The sequence below is a fragment of the Ranitomeya imitator genome, chromosome 3, assembly GCF_032444005.1.
Source record: "Ranitomeya imitator isolate aRanImi1 chromosome 3, aRanImi1.pri, whole genome shotgun sequence".
Lineage (NCBI taxonomy): Eukaryota > Metazoa > Chordata > Amphibia > Anura > Dendrobatidae > Ranitomeya > Ranitomeya imitator.
Window position 1 is genome coordinate 787,945,856 of NC_091284.1, and position 27,512 is coordinate 787,973,367.

General features: G+C 44.4%; 1 protein-coding gene across 1 annotated transcript in view; it reads left to right on the forward strand.

Moving 5' to 3' along the window:
* Positions 1–27,512, forward strand: part of ENDOD1 (endonuclease domain containing 1) — a 41,457-nt gene that overhangs the window by 909 nt on the left and 13,036 nt on the right. The gene's annotated exons all lie outside the window — the stretch shown is intronic.

Here is a 27,512-nt window from a genome sequence, read left to right on the forward strand (position 1 = left end):
GATGAGGTGTGTGTTATGGGCACGTAGTAATGGATGAGGTGTGCGTTATGGGCACGTAGTAATGGATGAGCTGTGCGTTATGGGCAGGGGCACGTAGTAATGGATGAGCTGTGCGTTATGGGCAGGGGCATGTAGTAATGGATGAGGTGTGCGTTATGGGCACGTAGTAATGGATGAGCTGTGTGTTATGGGCAGGGGCACGTAGTAATGGATGAGCTGTGTGTTATGGGCAGGGGCACGTAGTAATGGATGAGGTGTGTGTTATGGGCACGTAGTAATGGATGAGCTGTGTGTTATGGGCAGGGGCACGTAGTAATGGATGAGCTGTGCGTTATGGGCAGGGGCACGTAGTAATGGATGAACTGTGTGTTATGGGCAGGGGCACGTAGTAATGGATGAGGTGTGCGTTATGGGCAGGGGCACGTAGTAATGGATGAGGTGTGCGTTATGGGCAGGGGCACGTAGTAATGGATGAGCTGTGCGTTATGGGCAGGGGCACGTAGTAATGGATGAACTGTGCGTTATGGGCAGGGGCACGTAGTAATGGATGAACTGTGTGTTATGGGCAGGGGCACGTAGTAATGGATGAGGTGTGCGTTATGGGCAGGGGCACGTAGTAATGGATGAGCTGTGCGTTATGGGCAGGGGCACGTAGTAATGGATGAGCTGTGCGTTATGGGCAGGGGCACGTAGTAATGGATGAACTGTGTGTTATGGGCAGGGGCACGTAGTAATGGATGAGGTGTGCGTTATGGGCAGGGGCACGTAGTAATGGATGAGGTGTGCGTTATGGGCAGGGGCACGTAGTAATGGATGAGCTGTGCGTTATGGGCAGGGGCACGTAGTAATGGATGAACTGTGCGTTATGGGCAGGGGCACGTAGTAATGGATGAACTGTGTGTTATGGGCAGGGGCACGTAGTAATGGATGAGGTGTGCGTTATGGGCAGGGGCACGTAGTAATGGATGAGCTGTGCGTTATGGGCAGGGGCACGTAGTAATGGATGAACTGTGTGTTATGGGCAGGGGCACGTAGTAATGGATGAGGTGTGCGTTATGGGCAGGGGCACGTAGTAATGGATGAGGTGTGCGTTATGGGCACGTAGTAATGGATGAGCTGTGTGTTATGGGCAGGGACACGTAGTAATGGATAAGGTGTGTGTTATGGGCAGGGGCACGTAGTAATGGATAAGGTGTGTGTTATGGGCAGGGGCACGTAGTAATGGATGAGCTGTGTGTTATGGGCAGGGGCACGTAGTAATGGATGAGCTGTGTGTTATGGGCAGGGGCACGTAGTAATGGATGAGCTGTGTGTTATGGGCAGGGGCACGTAGTAATGGATGAGCTGTGCGTTATGGGCAGGGGCACGTAGTAATGGATGAGCTGTGTTATGAGCAGGGGCAGGTAGTAATGGATGAGGTGTGTGTTATGGGCACGTAGTAATGGATGAGGTGTGAGTTATGGGCACGTAGTAATGGATGAGCTGTGCGTTATGGGCAGGGGCATGTAGTAATGGATGAGGTGTGTGTTATGGGCAGGTGCACGTAGTAATGGATGAGCTGTGCGTTATGGGCAGGGGAAGGTAGTAATGGATGAGCTGTGTGTTATGGGCAGGTGCACGTAGTAATGGATGAGCTGTGCGTTATGGGCAGGGGAAGGTAGTAATGGATGAGCTGTGTGTTATGGGCACGTAGTAATGGATGAGGTGTGCGTTATGGGCAGGGACATGTAGTAATGGATGAGCTGTGTGTTATGGGCAGGGGCACGTAGTAATGGATGAGCTGTGTGTTATGGGCACGTAGTAATGGATGAGCTGTGCGTTATGGGCAGGGGCACGTAGTAATGGATGAGCTGTGCGTTATGGGCAGGGGCACGTAGTAATGGATGACCTGTGCGTTATGGGCAGGGGCACGTAGTAATGGATGAGCTGTGCGTTATGGGCAGGGGCACGTAGTAATGGATGAGGTGTGTGTTATGGGCAGGGGCACGTAGTAATGGATGAGCTGTGCGTTATGGGCAGGGGCACATAGTAATGGATGAGCTGTGTGTTATGGGCAGGGGCACGTAGTAATGGATGAGCTGTGCGTTATGGGCAGGGGCACGTAGTAATGGATGAGCTGTGCGTTATGGGCAGGGGCACGTAGTAATGGATGAGGTGTGCGTTATGGGCAGGGGCACGTAGTAATGGATGAGCTGTGTGTTATGGGCAGGGGCACGTGGTAATGGATGAGCTGTGTGTTATGGGCAGGGGCACGTGGTAATGGATGAGCTGTGCGTTATGGGCAGGGGCACGTAGTAATGGATGAGCTGTGCGTTATGGGCAGGGGAAGGTAGTAATGGATGAGCTGTGTTATGAGCAGGGGCAGGTAGTAATGGATAAGGTGTGTGTTATGGGCAGGGGCATGTAGTAATGGATGAGGTGTGCGTTATGGGCAGGGGCACGCAGTAATGGATGAGCTGTGCGTTATGGGCAGGGGCACGTAGTAATGGATGAGCTGTGTGTTATGGGCAGGGGCACGTAGTAATGGATGAGCTGTGTGTTATGGGCAGGGGCACGTGGTAATGGATGAGCTGTGCGTTATGGGCAGGGGCACTTAGTAATGTGCACCAGTATCCGGCTTGTACATTGTTTCCATACAAAGGCGTCCCTGTTGTATCTTTTCCTGTACATGAGATCGTTCTTGTTTGTAGATTCTGTATGAGGCCATGGTTGGTAACTAGATTCTGTTGATTATCAATACCTGCTGTATTGTGCCACCAGCCCCACAATGACACGTTCTTTTTTGTGTGGAGTAGTTTACCCCCTCGCCACATTGTCCTGTGTGTTTTCTTCTGCCTCTGTTGCGGTTTGCAGCGTAGACCAGGAACCAGGCAGTTCTGGATGAATAGATCCACATAGTAATGTGGCATCTGAGGCTTCAATGTGTCCGGCCTGCTGCGGTCGTTCACAACAGTCCACTATTTCCAGCAGTCCCACAGACGATGTATGGGGTGCAGGTCACACACACATGGACCACCACTCCATTCATGATTGGTTTCTGCAGCGATCTGTTCTCAGGCTGGCGAGGGGTCCCAGCTGCCGGACCCTCACTGAGCAGTAAGTTATGCCTTATATCCTGTGGATTAGAAATAATTTGCTCTTGAATAACCCTTTAATATGCCCCTTACAGAGATGAGCACTACCCTGGTCCACAGTGGTGCTCCGTGACAGAAGGACCAGGGCACCTCTTGCCAGCACTATGCCCCTGTAATGTCATGGGGGGCCTAGTAATCACAAGAGACACCTGGGTTGCCATTATTTGAGTGGCGGGCTAAGGAAGTTCGCACTACCCTGACCCTTTTGGTAAGTGGTACTGACGTGGACACCGGAGCGGGGTAGCGCAAATCTTTTATTTGTACCTGGTAGGAATATCCTAAACCAAGGACCCCTCTTCTCTGAGTCAGAGCAGATCTCTCCCTGGTGACCTGAGACCGACCATGTGCGTGCATTGATTTGAATGGGGTGGTGTAATACTCCAGATTGCCTGTGGTGGTCTCTGTTGGGAAAATGTATTGGAGCACGGAGCTGCCCTCGGTGATGGGCTGATGATCGTCAGTGATTGTATGTGCTGGACCTGCAGCGATATTCGGAAAGGATTTCATTTTAGGCTACGTTCACATTAGCGTTGTGCGGCGCAGCGTCGGGGGCAGCCGCGGCGACGCATGCGTCAATCGCCCCTATATTTAACATGGGGGGCGCATGGACATGCGTTGCTCTTGCGTTTTGTGACGCATGCGTCACTTTGGCGCAACTGTCAGGGCGCACAGGACGCTGCATGATGCAGTTTTTTCTGCACCAAAAATCATGCAAAAATGAACGCATGCGTCACAAAATTCTGCGTTGTGCATGCGTTCACATTTGCATTGTGCGTTGTCGCCGACGCTGCACCGCACAACGCAAATGTGAACGTAGCCTAAGTGGTGCTTTATAGCGGAGATTCCCCTAAGCACGTGAATGCTTCGCTTTCATGTGTTTTCAGTGGGGGGAAAAAAGCCACTGCCGAACACCCCTGGCAGCTACTTATCTCCCCCATAGAATAAAAGGATTAGGTAAACTGCTTGATCTTTCTTTCCCCCAATATCATCTGTCAGGTGAGAGTTCGGAGTCCCCCATATAAATTAGTCAATGGTCAGGTTCCATTGAAAACAGTGGATGCCGATGATTTCAAACTGTTTGAGGGTCCTAGTGCAGGGGTGTCCGACTCCAATGCACAGAAGGCCAAGATATTTAGGAAAAAAGAAAATGTCTATAATTGAGGAAGTTTTTCCTTATCCTCAGAAACAAAGTTGAAGGGGTTGTCCCACAAAGCAAATTGCATTTTAATGAATAGATCTTAGAATAAATATTGGAATATTATAATATAATTAGATAAAAGCATATGGCCCAATAGCCTAATTTAGATATGTAATAACAAAGGGTAAAAAAAAACTTGAATAATGCAGATAATAATGTACTGTATGTTGCTAAAAACATGCCCAACAGTGAATTCCTCTACACTCACAGTATGATGACCCTACTGTACTCCCCCCCCCCCCCCCCCCCCCTTCCTCAACCACCCCAGCAAAGTATGGTAACCGCATCACAGTATGATTCTCACACTGTAATCCCCACTCAGCCCTACATACAGTATAATGGCCCCATGTAGTGCTCCGTACAGTATGATGGTCCCACATAGTTTTCCATACAGTATAATGGCCACACATAGTGCCCCACACAGTAATGGCCCCACACAGTTCTCCCTACAGTATAATGGCCCCACACAGTTCTCCTACAGTATAATGGCCCCACACAGTTCTCCTAACCGTATAATGGCCCCACACAGTTCTCCCTACCGCAGGGGTGTCAAACTGCATTCCTCGAGGGCCGCATACCATGCGTGTTTTCAAGCTTTCCTTAGCATTGCACAAGGTGCTGCAATCATGATGTGTGTAGGTGACTAAATTATCACCTGTGCAGTACAACGAAATCCTGAAAACATGACCTGTTTGCAGCCCTTGAGGAATGCAGTTTGACACCCCTGCCCTACCGTATAATGGCCCCACACAGTTCTCCCTACCGTATAATGGCTCCACATAGTTCTCCATACAGTATGATGGCTCCACATAGTTCTCCATACAGTATAATGGCCCCACACACTGCTCCATACAGTATAATGGCCCCACATAGTGCTCCATACAGTATGATAGCTCCACATAGTTCTCCATACAGTATAATGGCCCCACACGCTGCTCCATACAGTATGATGGCTCCACATAGTGCTCCATACAGTATGATGGCTCCACATAGTGCTCCATACAGTATAATGGCCCTACATAGTGCTCCCTACAGTATGATAGCTCCACACAGTGATCCATACAGTATGATGGCTCCACATAGTTCTCCATACAGTATAATAGCCCCACACACTGCTCCATACAGTATAATGGCTCCACATAGTGCTCCATACAGTATGATGGCTCCACATAGTGCTCCATACAGTATAATGGCCCCACATAGTGCTCCATACAGTATGATGGCGCTGTGAAGCTCCTCACTGCACGGGACGGTGGCCGTGTTGTAATGATGTATCGTGCTCGCTGTGCTGAGACGTCAGGCGCGGAGGGAGGGTCAGCTGACGCTTCCTCCTCCATCATTGCTTATAACTGTATCCGCGTTCAGGATGCCGATAAAGTTGAAAATGCAATCCCGGGTGAGGGGCCTGCCTGGCATCGTGGGCCAAATATGTCCTGACTGTAATTACCGTATAAGCCTTTATTAAAAATAAAATTTATATATATATATATATATATATATATATATATATATATATATATATATATATATATATATATATATATATATATATATATATATATATATATAATCAGGGCTGTGGAATTGGAGCCCATTTTGGTGGGGTCGGTGTCATGGAAATTGAAGAGTCGGAGGTTTGGCTTACGGACTCCACAGCTCTGATATATATCACACACTCGCAATATATATTTCTATTAGACTGCAAATTCTAATTTCTACAGTAAATCTGACCTTTTTGATATAGATTTGCAACCATCTCCGTACAGCGGCCCATCGTCCTGCATAATGGAGCTGATCAATCTCCATGTATTCAGTGTGCTGTGTAATGTAACGATTCTGCATGGATACAGTTTCTGATAACAGGAAATAATGCTGGAACGCTGGCCTCTTCTCATTACTGGCCAGATGACTGCTCAGCTGAGCTGCTGTGATGGGAGGCAGCATGTTGTGACAGGCCGAGAATTCGTTCCTGATGGATCAGCTGAAAAGAATGAAGCGCTTGTATCTGCTGTCACCGATCTGCCTGACGTGGGCTGTGAACGGGAGGCATTGTCACCACGCCGTGCCTCCTCCTGCTGGCCGTGTGCCTGCCGCTGTCACTGTACGACTAGCGAGGATGCCAGCGGCAGCGGGCACAATGGCATGGCACGGCTGCACTCTGTAAGGCTTTGTTTGTACAAATATGGAGGCAGTAAGAAAACAAAGGATATTATAGGCGGTTATTGCCATCGTCAGACTTTATTAATCTAGCAGTAAGGTTTCCTCTAGTTCAGTCACTATTTATTATAAACCAGATTAAAAATATAATAAATAAAAAATAAACAGAAAAGGTTATATTTTGTGCCTGTAGTTTCCATTCCTGGAAATGCTGATGCTAAAAAAATAATATTGTTTGAGGATTTACTCTCGAGTTCCAGTGTAAAATCCTGGACTGCAAGAATTATCATGTGACCCCAATATTCCTTTATGTGTGGGTAACGTTGGTGAGAGTCCCAAGAATCCCCACACCCACAATCCGCCCTCAGTTTCATGCCGTTTTCCATTATTTTGGCATGATGGTAAAGTCTCTGTAAACTTCCAGATCAACCTTACATTAGATGTAAAATATTTTATGCTTTTTACATCATTTCTATAGTACGGTACTTTTTTTTTTTTTTTTTTTACATTTACTTCATTTATTTTACAATTCTATCATGCAGCAGTTTTTATGTTTTTGTATTCATTTTTAATTGATTTTTTTTTATTTAGTTCTTTTGATCAAGCCTTTTTTGGGGGATTTTTAAAACATATGTAATAAAAAGTCTCTTGTTAGAATTAAAAAAAACACCCAAAACCTTATTTTTTCAACACATTGTGCTTGGATATAAGAGCCACTGGCCACAAAATGCCACTTTTTGTGGCATATGAAATACAAATGGTGTGCCATGCAGTGTTTGTGCTGATGTTAATACCAGAGAAGGTCTGGACTCTGCAGTTATGGAGTCAGGAGAGCGTTGGTGACTTTTCTGCCCTCAGTGACCCCGATCTGTATGGTTATGGGGTCTCCACTTCGTGGCCGAGTTGCTGTATTTCCTTCCACTTCTCAATAATATCACTCACAGGTGATGGGGAAGATCCAGGAGGAAGAAATATCATGACCTGACTTGTTACACCGGTTTCCTCCCACATGCCCCATCGAGGACAGCGATGATAATGTGTGCAAACTGTAAAGCGCTGCGGAAAATGTTAGCGCTATATAAAAATAAAGATTATTATTACACCGGAGGCTCCTATACAGGAGCATGCTGGTATTATTAGTGAGCTCTTTACCAACATGATAGACTTTGCTGGTGGAAAGGCACGTGGGATGTTGGGGGGCTAATGGGACTGGGGGAAAAAACTTAATCACTGGATTCAGATAAGTGTTATATAGCTTTGTCCTTATAGTGTTTATATTGTATGATTTGGTTTTAATTGTTGTCCTAGGGCTTGATTCATTATTTACGGGGTTTCTTTACATCTCTTTTCTTGTCTCGTTGCCATTTATTGCATGAAATTCATCAAAATGGTGCAAAAAACATTTCTCCTGTCATTAACCATTTTTATGACTTTTTAAGTGAAAAGTCGCAAAACACGTGGCTTTTTGAAAAGATGCACAAAACTCCACCGCAGCAGAGCTGCGAAAAATTTTGTGACTTAAAAAGTTGCAATTAATTAATCAGACAAAAATATCTGGAATCATTCAAGGGATATTCCCATCTCCAAGATCCTATCCCAATAAATAGTAGGTGTAATAATAATAATAGCAAATCCCTCCAATTAGAAATGTAATATAGTTTCTCTGATTTGCTAGGTCTCTTTCCTCATGTACAGGCATTGCAGGACCTTGCTTATGTATCCATGGTTATGACCATTGATATACTGACAGTTCCTAGTGGTCGTAACGATGGATACCTAAGGTCCTGCAATGCCTGCACATGAGGAAAGAGACATAGCGAATCAGAAAAACTATACTAGATTTCTAATTGGATACAACACCAAAATAAATCCCTCAAAAGGAAGACCATGAAGGAAAACAACTATAGCACCAAAAAACTACCTTCACACAAGGTCAGTAAAAAAAGATAATTTTATTAACCAAACAACAAAGAAATATATATATAAAATACAGTGGGAATACACCTAAAGCACAGGAATAGGCGGGCTACCCAGGCATGAACCCCATAAGTAAAAGTATCATACTAATGACAACCAAACCATATTAACGCAAATAATCATTGTACAAGTGACCATGTACAAATATGCAGAAAATAGATTAGGCAATAATAAATACTAACAGTGTATAATAGTACAAAATCATGATATAATTACCAAATGGGGCACTCCTGGGGGACCCACCAACACCCGACGCGCGTTTTGCACCGAAATGCTTCGTCTGGGGGTCAGATTATTTGCGTTAATATGGTTTGGTTGTCATTAGTATGATACTTTTACTTATGGGGTTCATGCCTGGGTAGCCCGCCTATTCCTGTGCTTTAGGTGTATTCCCACTGTATTTTATATATATATATATTTCTTTGTTTGGTTAATAAAATTATCTTTTTTTTACTGACCTTGTGTGAAGGTAGTTTTTTGGTGCTATAGATTTCTAATTGGAGGTATTTGCTAATATTATTATTATTACACCTACTCCTTATTGGGATACGATCTCGATGAGGGAAATGCCCCTTTAAGCTCCGCCCACAAAACGGGGGAAAAAACAACATGCAGGCGCATATAACATAGACTTCTAAAAAGACACAAATAGAATAATGAGTCAGGTGCAAAACTAGAGAAAAAACAGGCATAAAGGCAATGATGAGTCGGGGCCATGGTGTTGCTTTTTTTAGAGCACTGATTATCTTTTTACTGGATGCCTTGAATGCCATTGTGCCTCCTTTTCAGATAGCGAAGGTGTCCATTATGGCTGTCTATTCTAATTAGTGAGACTGTAATAAATTGGTCCCGAGAGCCACTTTGAAGCCCCTTAGACGCCTTTTTGATTTTTATATTTTTCTATAGCAGCCAGACACTAGAAAGAATTACAGACGGCACCAGGAAAAAGTAAAATAAAAAAATGATAACATCAAATCTTTCGGGGTTTTATTATGTATGGGCCTTATTTATCAGGAAAGAGAAGCAGGCCTCACTGCCCTTAGCAACCAATCAGAGCTAAGTTTTCATCAGTTAAATAGCTCTGGAAAAATGAAAGCTCCTCTGTGATTGGTTGCTGTGGGCAACAAGGTCATCTTCACTGTTTTGATTAGGCTTCATTTACCTACTTGAGTTATAGGCCTCATTTCCATAGAGAAGTTTTTAAATCTCCTTTTTGTTTTCTAGCTGAAACCAAAAGAGGAAATATAGACAGAAATAGTTTTTTTTCCTTTTTAATCCAAATCCAGTTTTGCCAATTGAAAATGCTTTTGAAAACAGCATAAAATCTGCTGCGGATATGAGTGCGACAAAGATGTGTAACTTGCCCCTATATCTGCACCATATACTGACATGATCTTAAACCTAAAGCTCTTGTCGATTTTACCGTATATTGAGGATATTTTTCCTCAGCATTTGCTGGCACTATAAAATGCAGTGTATTTTCCACAAGAAAATACACAGTGGAAAATCTGCCGTTATTTTGCGCTGTGGGAATTTTGCCTTTTAATGCATTAAATGAACTTTGGAGTTTTATGTCAATAAAGCTTAATAATTCTAATGAACTTTTTTGAAAAATTCCAATCTTTGAGTTTCAAAATTCTTGGTTACAATCAGAGGCAGAAAAACCCGCCCCAATCATATTATCCTAAGGGTTCATTCAAACATACATACATATATATTTATTTGTGTGTGCGGGAGAGCGTTTGAGTACACAAATAATTGATTGCTTTTTATTATTTTTATTTTTTTTTGTATCCAGTTGAAATCTTTTTTTTTTGATGGGGGGGAGGGGGTTGTCTCTGTTTTTATTTTGCTTACCGTATTTCTTCTATGCAAGAACAAAATCTATCCAAGCTGCTCTTTTCCATTAGACATCACTAGCGAGCAACATGGATAACAATCGGTGCTAGGTTACACTAAGGCCATGTTCACACAGTGCGTTTTTTACCGCGGAAACGCAGCGGTTTTGCCGCTGCGGTTCCGCGGCTGTTTTCCATGCAGGGTACAGTACACTGTACCCTATGGAAAACAGGACCCACTGTGCACATGGTCCTGAATTGAAAAAAAAAAACCGCACTGATTAGCTGCGGTAAAAAAGAAGTACCATGTCACTTCTTTTTGTAAAACAGCAGCGGTTCTGCACCCATAGACCTCCATTGTGAGGTGAAAGCCGCAGTAAAACCCGCAGATGAAAAAAATATCTGCGGGTTTTACTGCGGTTTGTGGTGCAGAACCGATGCAGTGTGGCTGCCCCCCCGTGTCCCAATCCCACCCCCCCATGCTCCGATGCCACCTCCCCGTGCTCCGACGCCCCCCCCCCCGTGCCCCCATCTCCCCCCATCTCCCCCCCTTATACTTACCCGGTCCCGTTGTCCGTCCGGCCGTCTTCTCCCTGGGCGCCGCCATCTTGCAAAATGGCGGGCGCATGCGCAGTGCGCCCGCCGAATCTGCCGGCCGGCAGATTCGTTCCAAAGTGCATTTTGATCACTGAGATAGGTTATATCTCAGTGATCAAAATAAAAAAAATAGTAAATGACCCCCCCCCCCCCCCCCCCTTTGTCACCCCCATAGGTAGGGACAATAAAAAAATAAAGAATTTTTTTTTTTTTTTTTTCACTAAGGTTAGAATAGGGTTAGGGGTAGGGTTAGGGTATTTTCAGCCATTTTAACCCTAAAAAAATTCCTAGAAAACACACAGACTCTGGCTAGAAAACTGCATCAAAAAACGCATCAAAAAACGCATCAAAAAACGACCAAAAAAAGGACCTGCGTTTTCTGCCAAGAGCTGCAGTTTTTTAAAAAACAGTCCTGAAAAAAAAAGGATGGAAATCAGGAACGTGTGAACATACCCTAATTCTGACCTCCATTTTTCATCCACATGTTTGGTCTACCGTATTTTTTTCCACGGATAGAACATGTATCCTTTTTATAGCCTGTGGGGCTGCCAAAAAAAGGAGCCATTGTCATTTTTGATCCGAGTTACAGCCCATATTCGCAAAATAGAAGTCTTTGGGTCCAAAAAAATCAAAACTCCGAGAAGCTTGAGAAGCCTCCATAAACCTCAGGGGGGTGGAAGACGAGGGTTGAGCATTCCAGAAAAATTTGATGATGCATTGATGATAAAAATTGACACACAAACCAAACACTTATGAAAATCTGATCCAGCACACCGATGGAAAGCTGTCAATTTCGATCACATATGTATTTTTTGTCTTTCTATTTTTTTATTACAGGATTACGGTACATATTTTTTATTTTTGTCTTTCTATTTTTTTATTCCAGGGTTACATTTTTTTTATCTTTGTATATTTTTTATTTTTATCTTTATATTTTTTTATTACAGGGTTACATTTTATTTTATTTTATTTTTTTTGTTTTTCTTTTTTGTTTATTACAGGGTTACATAGTTATAAGAGAATAAAGATGGTGTCTGAATCCCCAAAAGTAGTTGTGGACAATAGTCCACTAGTCCAACATCTATTGTAAAAGTTTATGGTCTCGATTTATCAAAACGGGCAAAGTGGAGATTATCAGGATGTGAGGGCTGCGCTCACGGAAAGGATGAGATCCGGAGAGTATAGACATGGTGTTTTTATTACCAACATGTTTCGGCTAAGTCAAGGTTTATCAAGAGTAGCGTTTTGTATGATGTTTTGATGAAGTTTGCGCTGGAGTAACGTGCGCCAAAATTATTAAGAGGTGTAAATTATGAATTTCTTGGAAGAGTTCAATCGCACCTCCTCACTGCCAATCTCTGCCTGGTTTTTAAAAATGTTTTTGTAAAATTGACAAAAGTTGCACTAAAACGTAGAGAAATTTCAAGCAACTGTATGCCATAACTCTGGCCGTATAGGTTTTCTTGATCCTGGCCATATAAATCTCTTTTAGGGCTCATTCAGACGTCCGTTTTCTTGCATCCATAGCATAGCACTCGTACCTATAATATTGAATGGGGCCATTCACATGTAAGTGATTTTTTTGCGGATCAAGTGGTCCATACAATATCGCTGAGGCATGTCCAATATAGATCCGAGTGCCGGATCAAAATCAGCAATGCATGTCTATGGGTCTGTGAACACAACACTCGGGGTACCAGGTGGTGAAACTTTTTTTTTTTTTTATGTACAAGATAAAATACTACAAATCTTTGGATGATACTGATGAAACTTTTGTGAAAATCACTAACGAAACGAAACTCGGTCCCGTTTTTCTTGTACGTGAAAAAAACCTGACTTCTCTGAATGAGCCCTTGGCTTATATAAATTCTATGGGAAGTTCTTTAAAATATACCGTAGATGAATCCGTACTGCATCCGTTTTTGAGCAGTATTTTGCATCTGTATTTCCATTTATTGTTATTTTTTATTTTGTGAAAATTGATCTGTTTTTGTCCAATAGGAAAAAAAGTAACATTGATTGAAAATACTGATTAAATACAGATACAATACTGACTTGTCCTGCTTCATCATACTGTATGCCTGTATTGCGGATCCGTATTACAGACGTATCAAATACTGAAAGAGGCCTTACTGGAAGGAGGGAATATATTTTTCACTATATGAAGTATGGACGTTATGTGTAATGTCTGATATTTTCACTTGTCAGGGATCCTGTAAGAGATCATGAGTCAGGGAGGGGAGAGTAATGGCTGAGGTCTGGCCACGCAGAGATAGCGGGTTCTTCTTGCTGGAATACTGATATGGATGGATATGTTGGATGGGTGTGAGCGCTGCTCCTCGGCACTGCCTCATTCTCTTCCTATGACCGTACACAGTGAGGCATTATGTAATATGTCACCATTCCTTTGAAATGCAGCAAGTATTCGAAAAGGATGGAGACTCCTTTGCCCATAAATACCGGAGTATAAATTCCAGAGCAAAACCTAGAGCCGGATGGCCACTATCGCAGTCAGTACTGTCCCATATGAGTGCACCAGATTCCCATGGAGAAGTCCCTATACCTACACACAGTGCACCTGCGGACCACAACGTGGGTATCACATGGGGAAGTAGGGTTACCCCTTTTACACACAGTAGATCTATAGACAGGACCCTTTAGGGCTTCACATGGCTCCACATTTATTTTGCATTGTGCCTGATTTCGGTGCAAGTTGTACACCTTTTAAAAGTCGTGCCAAATTTGCCGAATCTTTTTTTTTTTTTTTTTGCCACATTTATCTTCTCATTTCGAAATTTGGTCATAAAATTAGGCACGCTGAAGCTTTTAAATGCAGTTTTAGATTCCTACTAGTGATGAGCGAACATTATCGGATATCATAACATCTTATCTGAACACACTGAGGTGTTATCTGGGCATGCTCGTGTTCAGGCTAACAGCCACAAATCATGCAGCTGCAGGGACTAGAACATAATACACGAGCACGCTCGGATAAGACGTCCTTCGAGCCCGTTCGCTTATCAATAATGCCTACATCACAGGTAAATGTTAAAAAATGTTCCGATTTGCGATGCCAACGGGCCCTGGTCCATATCAGGCGTAACAAGTCATTCAAACAGTCAGACAACTTCAAGTGCAGATGCACATGTACATTGAAAGAGTAACTAAACCTTTTTTTGGTTACGTATGCGAGTGCCTTTTTAATTGCAAGCAGGTTGGTTGGTCCTGAGCCCCCCACTCCACCCATCGATCACTCAGTGTCACAAGAAGTGTGCACAGCTCCTGCCTGAGTGCGGACACCCAGCACAGTACAGATACAATAGAAAGAATAGGCTTCCTATTACATCTGTAGTCTGCTGTGTGCGTGCGCTCCTGTCTTCTGAGCTGTGACCGGTGGAGGTCTTGGGACCCACTGATAAGCTTGAAGTTGAAGTTAAAAGGGCACGTGTGTTTTTATATATTCGTATCATGTATGTATTAAATGTTCATTTACTTTTTTAGTACATCGGGTATAATTCTTGCCCCCTATTTCATTGCCGTTACCATTGTGAAATCTGCTTATCTTGATTTGCACAGTACCATGCACCTATTTTGTTGTTGGTAACATTCCACTAGTGATAACGAGGTCATTAGTGCAAAATATTTTATTATCAATAATTGTGGTCGGAAGCCATGGTTCTACAGAAGAATCGGCCCGGTAGTATCATGTCTGGTGGCCCATGCGATAGTAACCTAGCCTGTGCCACATACAGAAGTACGGTAGGTCCCGTAGGTTTTATGAAGCTGTAATAGGCTTGTAATATGGCGCTACGGTATATAAATAAAGATTATTATTATTAATAATATCTCCTGGTGTCTATGAGCTCTTATCCACATTTACACCTACATTGTGGGAGTGAGGCTTTATTCTCCAGGGCGGCCTGCTCCTTCCCTCAGGTAATTAGGTCTAATACACCCAGTATAATGGCTTCCTCCATGTTAGTAGAAGTATGACCACATGCCAAGCCTTGTTATATAAGCCATTGATCCCACACCGCCTGTGCACACACTGACATTTACCAGCTTGATAATAGGCTACGCTGTGATTTCTGCGCCGGGGAGGCCGGGTCCTCCACACGCACGCTCGCTTTGGAGAACACACCTTCCCTTCAGGGCAGCTGGTGTCCATGGTCTCAAAGTGAAGGATTTTGTTCTTCTTTCCCATTTCTATTGCCATTGTGGAAGCAGCTTATCTAGACTCGCGCAGTGTCGTAGCCCTGATATTTTGGCATTTAAGGGGGATTCTGTCAGCATATTTCTTCTTTCTAATTGAAAACCAGCCCTGGGTCTTACACATAAAGACATTAATGTAGACCCCTTTCTTGTTACACATGGACTTACTACTGAGGGCGCATACTGATGTCCCGCTTTTTGCGTACGAGTGCTATCCATTAAAAAAACAGAAATGTGAATAGCACCATAGATTGTGTTTTATTAGTGAAGTAAAAATGGATAGATCACGTACGTGCAACACGCATGTGTGAACGACTCCTTAGAGTGAACACGTCATTCACATGTCTGTGAGTTTTTGCAGACCGAGAAGTCCACCCAAAATCGCAGAGACATGACTCGCTGTTGGATCAAAATTGGCAATGCAAGTGTATGAGACTGGGGGAAAAAAAATCAGACCGCAATCGGATGCCACCCGAGTGCGGTACGATTTTCACGGACTGACAGAAGAAATTGAAGAAACTTTTTTTTCTTTCTTGACTTGAGAAACTGTTGAAACTCAGTCCAAACTCTGATGAGACTTTCCCCGAAATCAGTGATGAAAAACTGACGTGAATGAGCCTTAACTGTCACAAAAAAGTGACATTTTGTTCTTTATGCAAATGAGGTCACAAGTGCTTTGTGGGAGGTCCATTGCCATCGATGGAGTCAACTATCCCCCTTATGCCGATTGATAGCGTCAGCGGTGGACAATGTCAATTTGTCCAGTTCTGCTAATCAATCAGTACGAGGTGTAGCGTGCAAAACACATGAGACCTACTTTGTACAAAGAGTTACACCTTGATCTATGACAAGAAACGTATGTTTTGAAATTTCAGTGCTGATGTAAGTTTAATGCGAAATCAGCTAATTTAATCTTTTACTTAATTGTGATGATGAAGTCCTATTATTCCCTTTTACTGTAGGCTGTAAAGTGAGATGCCTTCTGTACTGACATCTAGTGGCCAATATTAAATCAAGCTGCAGCGTTTTATTCATTTTATATGGATAGTTACAATGGAAGAGTTATCTCTAATTTATAGGTTTGGGGAGAACTTGCCGATTGTTGGAGTCCAACTGTCCACAATCACAAAATTAGGGTCCTCCTGATTGGGGCGCTGGTGTTCACTTTCAGCCTCTGTTCCTTTAATTGTCCATGGAACTGCCAAAAATATCCGGCTCTCTGCTTTCTCCAGTAGTCTCATGAATGGGGCTGAGGCCGAGAATGCTAGTTTCCACTCCATTCAGTTTGGGGCTCGTTCTCGGGGGTTTCAACTCCCCAATCTTGTCATTGATGGGAGTCTTAGGAGCTGTCAGACCCCCAACAAGGCAGCATGCAATCCTCTATACAAACAATAGGGGATAGCTTTTGATTTGGGGAATAGCTGGGTAAAGGGGTTGTCCTTCTGGTTATTTAAAAAAAAAAAAAAAAAATTTTTACTTGCATGTATTTGTAGCTGAAAATTTTTTACTTGCATGTATTTGCAGCTGAAAATTTTTTGTGCTCTGTGGTCCTGAATCAGCTTAGAGGGTCTCAGGAACAGACAGAAAAGAGTTACCAATTGTCAGACCCTCAGAACAAGCTCCCTGACAGTTTCTCAGTTAACTCATTCTGCTGCCAGCAATAGACAATGCTACACAGACGCTAAAGAAGGCCACCAGTGCAAATTTTTTAATAAAACCCAATTGTAAAGATGATTTTTTGCCCCCAAATACATTAATTTAAGTGGAAAAATAGCTCAATATCATGCTTGCTTTCTGTTCACCTGTGATTTTTAATTAGGACGAGGCACATACCTTGTAACCACTGAACCGATGGAGTGGGATTAGTGTAGATTGAGGTCCTTACATTGTGTCACAAGATCAACAAAGGTAGCGCTGCATTCCTGTAATGCTGCCTTGTACTTTGTGAACTAGGTATGTACACATGTTGAGTGTTTGCAACAGATTTTCCTGTTGGCAGGAAAAGTGCTGTATTTGAGGGTTTGGTTTTTTTTACACTTTTTTTTTTTTACATTTTTTTGAATACGTGAAAGATGCTGCAAAAACTGCTGAAGGAATTGACATGCTCCGTGTTGGACTGGTTGCAAGGACCGCCAGTAACATTGACTTGAGGGGCCCATTGTGCAGCTGCATGCAAGTATTAGATTACCTTCTCATAAATTTACCTCTGCTTCTATGTAAGAATAAACTAAGTGGTTTGTTGAATGAATGTTGAGCTGCTGCTCTACTACTATTCATGTTGTGGGTAGTGGCTTACTCTGTCATAGTGGCCCACCGGAGGATTTTCCTGTTCTCCTGTGGGCAGGTCCTAGCCTGGACATTCTGCAGATTTGATTAACAATTTTTGGGTTCAAATCCACAAGAGGAAAATAAGCAGCGAATGTATAAGACTTGAGAAATCTCATTCACTTTGTTGGTATTGTTAGGGTATGTTCACACATTAAGGCTATGTTCACACGTTGCATTTTTGCTGCGTTTTTGTAATGCAAATTTTAAGCTGCGTTTAACAGTACCAGAAAAAGCAAAAAGATTTCAGAATTCTCTTGCACGCGCATTGTTTTTTTTTTGTTTCTGACTGAATTGGGAAGCTGCTGCTTTTTTGAAAAACTGCAGCACGTCATTTCCATGGCTATGTGCGCACGTTGAATATTTGCAAAGTTTCTGCGTTTTTCCCTATTTTTGCTGCGATTTTGCATGCGTTTTTGTCCAGCAATGAAAGCTTTTTTGAGCTAAATAAAGATATTAACCCCTTTACCCCCAAGAGGGTGGTTTGCACGTTATGGACCGGGCCAATTTTTACAATTCTGACCACTGTCCCTTTGAGGTTATAACTCTGGAACGCTTCAACGGATCCCGGTGATTCTGACATTGTTTTTTCGTGACATATTGTACTTCATGATAGTGGTAAAATTTCTTTGATATTACCTGCGTTTATTTGTGAAAAAAACGGAAATATGGCAAAAAAATTTAAAATTTCGCAATTTTCCAAATTTGAATTTTTATGCAATTAAATCACAGAGATATGTCACACAAAATACTTAATAAGTAACATTTCCCACATGTCTACTTTACATCAGCACAATTTTGGAAACAAAATTTTTTTCTGTTAGGGAGTTATAAGGGTTAAAAGTTGACCAGCAATTTCTCATTTTTACAACAAAATTTAGAAAACCATTTTTTTTAGGGACCACCTCACATTTGAAGTCATTTTGAGGGGTCTATATGGCAGAAAATACCCAAGTGTGACACCATTCTAAAAACTGCACCCCTCAAGGTGCGCAAAAGCATATTCAAGAAGTTGATTAACCCTTCAGGTGTTTCACAGCAGCAGAAGCAACATGGAAGGAAAAAATTAACATTTTACTTTTTAGTCACAAAAATGATCTTTCAGCAATAATTCTTTTAATTTCCCAAGGGTAAAAAGATGAAATGGACCTCAAAAGTTGTTGTCCAATTTGTCCTGAGTACGCTGATACCCCACATGTGAGGGGGAACCACTTTTTGGGCGCACGGCAGGGCTCAGAAGGAAAGGAGCGCCGTTTGACATTTTCAATCTAAAATCGGCTGGAATTGAGATCGGATGCCATGTCGCATTTGGCGAGCCCCTGATGTGCCTAAACAGTGGAAAACCCCCACAAGTGACCCCATTTTGGAAACTAGACCCCCTAAGGAACTTATCTAGATGTGTCGTGAGCACTTTTATCCCCCAAGTGCTTCACGAAAGTTTATAATGCCCGGGCGTGAAAATAAAAAATCCTATTTTTTCCACAAACATGATCGTTTAGTCCCCAATTTTTTATTTTCTCAAGGGTAAAAGGAGAAATTGGACCCCAAAAGTTGTTGTCCAATTTGTCCTGAGTACGCCGATACCCCATATTTGGGGGGGAACCACTATTTGGGCGCATGGCAGGGCTCAGAAGGAAAGGAGCGCCGTTTGACATTTTCAAGCTAAAATCGGCTGGAATTGAGATCGGACGCCATGTCGCGTTTGGCAAGCCCCTGATGTGCCTAAACAGTGGAAACCCCCCACAAGTGACCCCATTTTGGAAACTAGACCCCCTAAGGAACTTATCTAGGTGTGTCGTGAGCACTTTTGTCCCCCAAGTGCTTCACGAAAGTTTATAATGCCCGGGCGTGAAAAAAAAACCCTATTTTTTCCCAAATGATCATTTAGTCCCCAATTTTTAATTTTTCCAAGTGTAACAGGAGAAATAGGACCCCAAAAGTTGTTGTCCAATTTGTCCTGAGTACGCTGATACCCCACATGTGGGAGAAAACTACTGTTTGGGTACACTTCGGGGCTCGGAAGGGAAGTAGTGACGTTTTGAAAAGCAGACTTTGATGGAATGGTACGCAGACATCATGTTCTGTTTGCAGAGCCCCTGATGTGCCTGAACAGTAGAAATCCCCCACAAGTGACCCCATTTTGGAAACTAGACCTAATTTGGAACTTATCTAGGTGTGTGGTGACAATTTTGAACCCCCAAGTGTTTCACTTAAATTTATAACGCCCGGGCGTGAAAATAAAATATCCTATTTTTTCCTACAAAAATTATCATTTAATCCCCAATTTTTAATTTTCCCAAGTGTAACAGGAGAAATTGGACCCCAAAAGTTGTTGTCCAATTTGTCCTGAATACGGTGATACCCCACATGTGGGAAAAGATACTGTTTGGGCACACGTCGGGGCTCAGAAGGGATGTGGTGACGTTTTGGAAAGCAGACTTTGATGGAATGGTCTGCAGGCGTCATGTTCCGTTTTGCAGAGCCCATGATGTGCCCAAACAGTAAAAAAAAAACCACAAGTGACATTTTGTAAACTAGACCCCCAATGAACTTACATAGATGTGCCCCCTTTTTGGAACTAATCTACTGTTTCCTGTAAAGTAAATTAGTAGTGCATGGAGGTGTGGTACACTCTGAAGCAATCCTTCATACACAGGCCAGGTTTTTCGGGGCAGGTGTCGCATTGATAAATGGTGTCCTTGCGAATTCCCCTTTTGTAACACACTCGGCACCTTTTTTGCGACTTACCTCTTTTTGCAGTTTGCGGGACCTCCCCCGGGAAATGCTGACCTGGTACGATACGAGCACCTTCAGTTCCGGAAGTACTGGGGCCAGCTCCTTCCCTTGTGCCAAATAACAGGGCCTTAACCACTACCTCCTGGAACTGAAGGTACGACGTATCGCTGTGGCGTGCACATCGTGACAGCAGGAAAGCGTTGAGCATTGCCATTTGTACGATGTGCACGTGCAACTTTTTGTACCACACCTTGGCCTTCCTCAAAGCACTGTATGGTTGGAGGAGTTGATCGGAGAGATCAACGCCCCCCATGTTTTTGTTGTACCCCAGTACACAGTCCGGTTTGCAGACCTGTGTAGAGGTACCCCGTACAGTGCTGAGGGCACTGCCATCACCGTGTATGGTGGTCAAGAGAAGGACATCCCTCTTGTCCTTGTACTTGACCACCAGCAGGTGGTCGCTACATTGGGCTCTGCTCTCACCTTTTCTGAGCATCTGCCCAAGTAGCGTCTTTGGGATGCCTCTCTGATTTTTGCGGACAGTACCGCAGGCTGCGGTACCTCGCGCAGAGAGGGATTTGTAGAGTGGGATGCTGGAATAAAAGTTATCAGTGTAGAGGTGATAACCTTTATCCAGCAGTGGGTGCACCAAATCCCACACTATTTTCCCACTCACTCCCAGGACAGGGGGACACTCAGGCGGTTCAATCCTGCTGTCCTTCCCCTCGTAGACTCTAAAGCTGTAGGTGTACCCTGAGGTACTCTCACACAGCTTGTAGAGTTTGATTCCGTACCTGGCCCTCTTGCTGGGCAGGTATTGACGGAATCCGAGCCGCCCCTTAAAATGAACCAAGGACTCATCCACGCAGATGTCCCTTTTGGGCACGTACACTTCACCGAACTTTTTGTTGAAGTGTTCGATGACAGGCCGAACTTTGAACAGACGGTCAAAGTTGGGGTCATCTCGTGCGGGACACTGTGCATTATCGGAATAATGCAGGAACTTGTGGATGGCCTCAAAACGCGTTCGGACCATGACCATTCGGAACACTGGAGTGTTGAATAAAATATCAACACTCCAATATTGCCGAACTTCTGGCTTCTTCAGGAGCCCCATATGAAGCATCAGGCCCCAAAACTGCATCATCTTAACTGCGTCTACAGGAGACCAGTTGGAATATGATGAACCGGTGTTTTGCTCCAAAAATTGACGAGCGTACAAATTAGTTTGCTCCACCATGAGGTTAACAAAATCCTCAGAGAAAAAGACTTTGAAAAAGTCTATTTCTGTGAGGCCGGTGGTGTCAAACCTGATTCCTGATTCTGCCACAAAATCAGGAATCAGTGGCTCGTAATTTTCGGGGGGCGAGGTCCATACGGGGTCCGAAGAGGGGCGCGCTGGTTCATCTTCAGGAGTGGGCCCTGCCTCATCTTCATGAATGATGGGCACTTCTTCTGTCCTGCGGCGTCTGCGTGGCAGTTCCGCAGGGCCGGAGGAGGAAGATGAGGAGGGGGAAGAGGATGAGGAAGAGGATGAGGAAGAATCAGAAAAATAAAGAAAAGTGGGATCCTCTCCCTCGCTATCAGTGTCGGAGGCAAGGAAAGCATATGCCTCCTCCGCTGAATAGCGCTGTTGGGACGAACGGGACATTTTTTTGTCAGTATGGTGCTTTTGTGTACTTTATTGGGAACTATGTGTACGTGTGGGGGGATAGTGTTTGGTGCAAACTATTCTAAAAAGAAAAAGCTAAAGGAAAAAAAGCAAAGGGGAGAAAAAAATACCTGTGAAAGGAAAAGTCTAAAACAGCAGGCCCTAGCTCTGATAAGTGAACCGCGTCACTTATCAAATTTTGGCGCCTGCTGGGTGTACGAACGGGGATGTGGAAAAAACGCCAGGCACGAGAGCTCTGATAAGTGACACGGTTCACTTATCAGAGTTCGGCGGCTGCTGGGTGTGCGAACGGGGATGTGAAAAGGGAAGGCACAGATTAGACGCGGCGGCAGGGGGAGCGCAAGGGGATGGGGGGGGGGAAAAAAAAAGAAAAGGCACGGATTAGACGCAGCGGCTGGAGGAGCGCACGGAGATGGGGAAAAACAAAAAAAAAGAAAAGGGAAGGCACAGATTACACGCGGCGGCTGGGGGAGCGCAAGGGGATGGGGGGGAAAAAAAAAGAAAGGAAAGACACGGATTAGACGCAGCGGCTGGGGGAGCGCACGGGGATGGGGAAAAAAAAAAAAAAGAAAAGGGAAGGCACAAATTAAACGCGGCGGCTGGGGGAGCGCAAGGGGATGGGGGAAAAAAAAAAAGAAAAGGCACGGATTAGACGCAGCGGCTGGGGGAGCGCACGGGGATGGGAAAAAAAAAGAAAAGGGAAGGCACAGATTACACGCGGCGGCTGGGGGAGCGCAAGGGGATGGGGGAAAAAAAGAAAAGGCACGGATTAGACGCAGCGGCTGGGGGAGCGCACGGAGATGGGAAAAAAAAAAGAAAAGGGAAGGCACAAATTAAACGCGGCGGCTGGGGGAGCGCAAGGGAATGGGGAAAAAAAAAAGAAAAGGCACGGATTAGACGCGGCGGCTGGGGGAGCGCACGGGGATGGGGAAAAAAAAGTGAGCACGAGTGTTGATAGGTGAACTGCGTCACCAATCAACGCTCGGCGGCTGCTAAATTTGGGCACGGATACGGCGCAAGGAGGGGGGATGGGAGAAGGGGGGATGGGAGAAGGGGGGATGAATAGAGATCGGGCCGGGATCGGGGTATCAACACTTACGGTTTGTAGTCTCTCTTCTTTCTTCTCTCTTCTTTCTTCTCTCTTCTTTCTTTAGCAAGAATTGTGGTGTCACAGGCTACTGTGGCACCACAAGTCTTAGCACAGGAGGGGATCTCGCAGCGTGACCGCTCTGAAGGAATCCTCACCAAGTGTGAGGATTCCTTCAGAGCAGTTACACAGGTCAGGGGCAGGTGAGACAGGTCACAGAGGGGTCACATCGCTGCTGTGACCTGTGATTGGTGGGATCGATGATCACATCGATCCCACCAATCAAAGAAGGCCCTGGTGACGCTGGTGTTGCTATGCACCAGCCTATGATCGGAGCTCACAGCTCCGATCATAGGCAGGTCACCAGCAGGTGACCGGCAGGTCACCATCAGGGCACAGCGCGGTCACACCGCTGCTGTGCCCTGTGATTGGCGCGATCGACGATCACATCGATCGCGCCAATCAGACTAGAGGGATGCCGATACAGAGGCAGGGAACAAGGTGCTGCAGAGCGCGCAGGTAGGCAGGACACAGCGGCGGTAACACCGCCGCTGTGTCCTGCGATTGGCGCGATCGATGTGATCGTCGATCGCGCCAATCAGCGTTGAATGCTCCGGAGCCATGGCAGGGGATCCGGAGCCATGGCCCGGGGCTGCAGAGCGCGCAGGGACAGGCAGGGCACAGAGCGGTAACACCGCCGCTGTGCCCTGCGATTGGCGCGATTGATCGATCTCGATCGCGCCAATCCTGGGGGGGTTTGGGCCTATGCCTGGCATTGCCAGGCACTGGCCTAGGATCGAGTACATCGGTACTCGATCCTAGGCTGGGACCTCACTGTTTCAGCCAAATTGATTGGCTGAAACAATGAGAGAGGCTGCGATTGGCTGCTCAGAATTGAGCAGCCAATCACAGCGATCGGGAGGCCGGGGGGGCGGCGACAGGACCTAGGATCCCGACACCATCTTCCTGCAGGTAAGATGGCGTCGGAATTTTAATGCGATCGCTGCGACTTAAGTCGCAGTGTCGCATTAAAGGGCATGACGTACTATTCCGTCCTTGGGAAGTAAAGCCCACCCCACATGGACGGAATAGTACGTCTGATGGCAGAAAGGGGTTAAATAAAAAAAAAAAAATGTGATGGAATTTCTTGGTTCCACAATACCTTTTTCGTTCTGATGCAGTAGCATCAGAGTGATGGGATTAGGGCTTGGTGTCAGCAGCTGTCATTGACACCAAGCCCTGGGCTTAGTGATGGAAAGTTGTCAGCCAGACACCCTCATTACTAAGCTGGTAAGTAAACACAAACACACACATTGTCATCAGCCTATGTAGGAGCGTTAACAATGAACCTACATAGGCTGTAACCAACTCATAATTTAAAGAAAAAAAAATTGTATGGGCTCCCGCGTAATTTTCATAACCAGCAGAGGGAAAGCCGACGGTGGAGGGCTGATGTTAATATTCTGGGAAGGAGCCAATAGCCATAAAGGTTCCTAGGCTATTAATATCAGCTCACAGCTGATGGCTTAGCCTTTACTGGCTAGTTTACAGGAAGACCCCAGAAAAAATTGACATGGGGTCCCCCTATAAAATCTATCCAGCAAAGGCTAGGCAGACAGCTGCGGGCTGATATTAATACCTAGGAAGGGGTCTTGGATATTGTCCCCCTTCCAGACTAAAAACATCAGCTCTCAGCCACCTCAGAAAAGGCGCATCTATAAGGTGTGCCAAATCTGGCGCTTAGCCCCGCTCTTCCCGCTTGCCCTGTAGCGGTGGCAAGTGGTGTGATAGTTGGGGGGGTTGATGTCACCTTTATATTGTCAGGTGACATCAAACCCCGAGGTTAGTAATGGAGAGGCGTCTATTACTAACCCCATAGTGATATTGTAAAAAAAACCACAGACACCCAGAATAAAGTTCTTCATTGAAATAACGACACAGACTCCTTTATTGAATCTAAATTAAACAATGCTCACCGAACACCTAATCCACTGACGCCAACCTCTCCTGCAATAAAAATAAAATAATAAACCATAATATTCCTCACCTCTCCGCAGAATAGATAATCCATAATGTCCCATGATGATCCTGATGATTTTGAGAGCTCAAAGACAGCCAGCTGTACACCGACACCGGAGGCAAACACTCCCGCAGTGTATCACTGAGCTGCTGTGAGTCAGTTCACCGAAGGTCATCAGCTGATCAGCTACGGTGATCTCCCTTACAGCACCACTGTTGTATGAGAAAGATCTCACGCAGCAGTGTGTGCCATAAGTGAGCGCATCGGAGCAATCAGCTGATGACCTTCTGTGAACTGACTCACAGCAGCTCAGTGATACACTGCGGGAGCGATTACCTCCTGTCAGTGTATCGCCGGTTAGAGCAGTCACATCCCCCGATGAAAAAATACTGCAAAAGTGTATAGTGTAAACAGTCCCTTGAAGTGCAGCATTTTTTACCTATGAGGGCAGGGGTGGGAAGAATGTGAGCAAGCACTTTTTTCCCAGTAATATGAAATTCGCAAAACCTAGCTGCGTCCTTCCACAAACAGTGCCACTCTTGTCTGGGGGTTGGCCCTGGTATTGCAGCCCGGCACTATTCTTATCATTTCAGAATGGTTTCACCTCCTTAGGTTTCTCAGCAGAATGACCACATTAAATAAAATGCATAGCTAATAGGTTCATGTATGATCCGTATGATCAGTCCTCATCGGTCATCTGATGTAAATGTTTTTGAATTGCTGTATTGCCCATTTCTCATGTCTTTGCTATTTAGACATTAGTGTCAGTTGTTTAACAGGTTCAGTCCCTCTAACGACTGCTGATGATGTGGTGGTCGTGGATGATGTAGTAATGACGTGACAATGACGGTGTCAGCATGCTAAACAAGTGACTAATAGTTCACCCTGTCTTCATATATCCACTACACTCTCAGAGCTACTTTTCTTGTTTCACAGGACTCCAGATTCCCTGCTCAGAAATCCTACAATGGATCCATCAGCTGCTTTTACAATGCAAACAGATCCCGCACACCTCATGGTGTATTTACAGTGAAAATCCATGTCAGAATGGCCGTTAATCTCAATTTCTGCCACCTAGCCACAGTTACTGCTCCTCAGTGTTCCTCCTCCCTGCCGCTGTTGAAATCTTACACTACTTAGCACAAGCTGCAGCGGTCTTTCAGGCTGGAGACTGAATACGTTTGAACACACACTCTTTAGCTGGACTCTATAATACTCATTTTAATATCGGGATTATAAAGCGATTCTAACATGGGTTTTCAAAATAAGTATATCAGTATCATTAGGTCTATTTAATAATATATGCAGATTGTATTGTGAAATCTGGTAACAGATCCGCCTTTAAAAGGTAACATAACGGTTAATTACAGCAACCACTAGGGGAAGCTTAAAGAGGACCTCTCAACAGGTCAGAAATGTCCACTTTTTGCTCTTATTTTATTCCCCCTACTTCTCCGAGCAATAAATGTTTCAGTTCAGCTGATACGGGCTTTTTTGTTTAATGCTCATTTTTCAAAAAGGGATGGTTCTCATTGGGTAATAATGCAGAGCAACCAAAAGCCACGCCCCAGAGGATCCATTGAGTCACGCCCCCTTGTAAAGACCAGAAAAATTAGGGGAGGGGGAGTAGTGGAAATATAAGAGCAAACACTGGTCACTTTTGATCTGGTGACAGGTCCTCCTTAAAGGGGTTGTACCTATATTATAAACTAATACCTATCCACAGATCAGTTGCTGATTGTTGGGGGTCTTTCTAATCGTTAGAACACAGATAGTCTAGGAAGGAGTAGAGGCCTTGCATGCTGCCACACGCCTTTCAAGTCTATGGGAGTCATAGACATGGCTGATCACTGTACTTGGATGTTTCGCTCAGCTAGTTAGGGCTCTCAGAATGCGCCAGCACAAAAACTTCTTATTTTTATTAAGCAGATAACACTCTTGTACTTACTTTGTAAATTCATATCAGATTGACTGTATAACTGGATATTTAGATAAGAATTTGCTAAACCCAACTGTAGAATGAATTGCCTCATGAGTCCAGCTGTTCTCATTTTCTCCACACAGCCTGACTGACAGCGGCAGCTTGTACTGAGCAGTGAGAGATTTTGGCAGGTAGGAAGCATACTGAGGAGCTGTCAGTCAGGTTAGGTGGGTTGAAGTTGAATTAAACTTTCATAAAATATTATTATAACAGTATTTTTATCATAAATTTTCAAAGTAAATACAGTCACATTAAAGGAGCACTCCCATCAAAGTTTTTATCCTCTTATTTTTAATTGTTTTATTTTTAATAGGGCAACTTGGACTGTTAAATACAGTAAAGAAAAAAAGTTTTAAAGTCTCCCAGATTGTGTTTTATATTTTTAAAAACTTTTTTCACTTTTCACTGTATTTAATAGTTCCCTTAGTAGACTCCGCAAAGCAAAAATCACAATCTCCTTTGAACACCGGCCGCAGGCCGACATTCACAGGAGGATCAGAATGACAGGCACAAGGGTCTTCAGCAGATCTCCAGCTGTCATAACAACTTATTGGCAACCCGCCGTCACGTGATGGGCG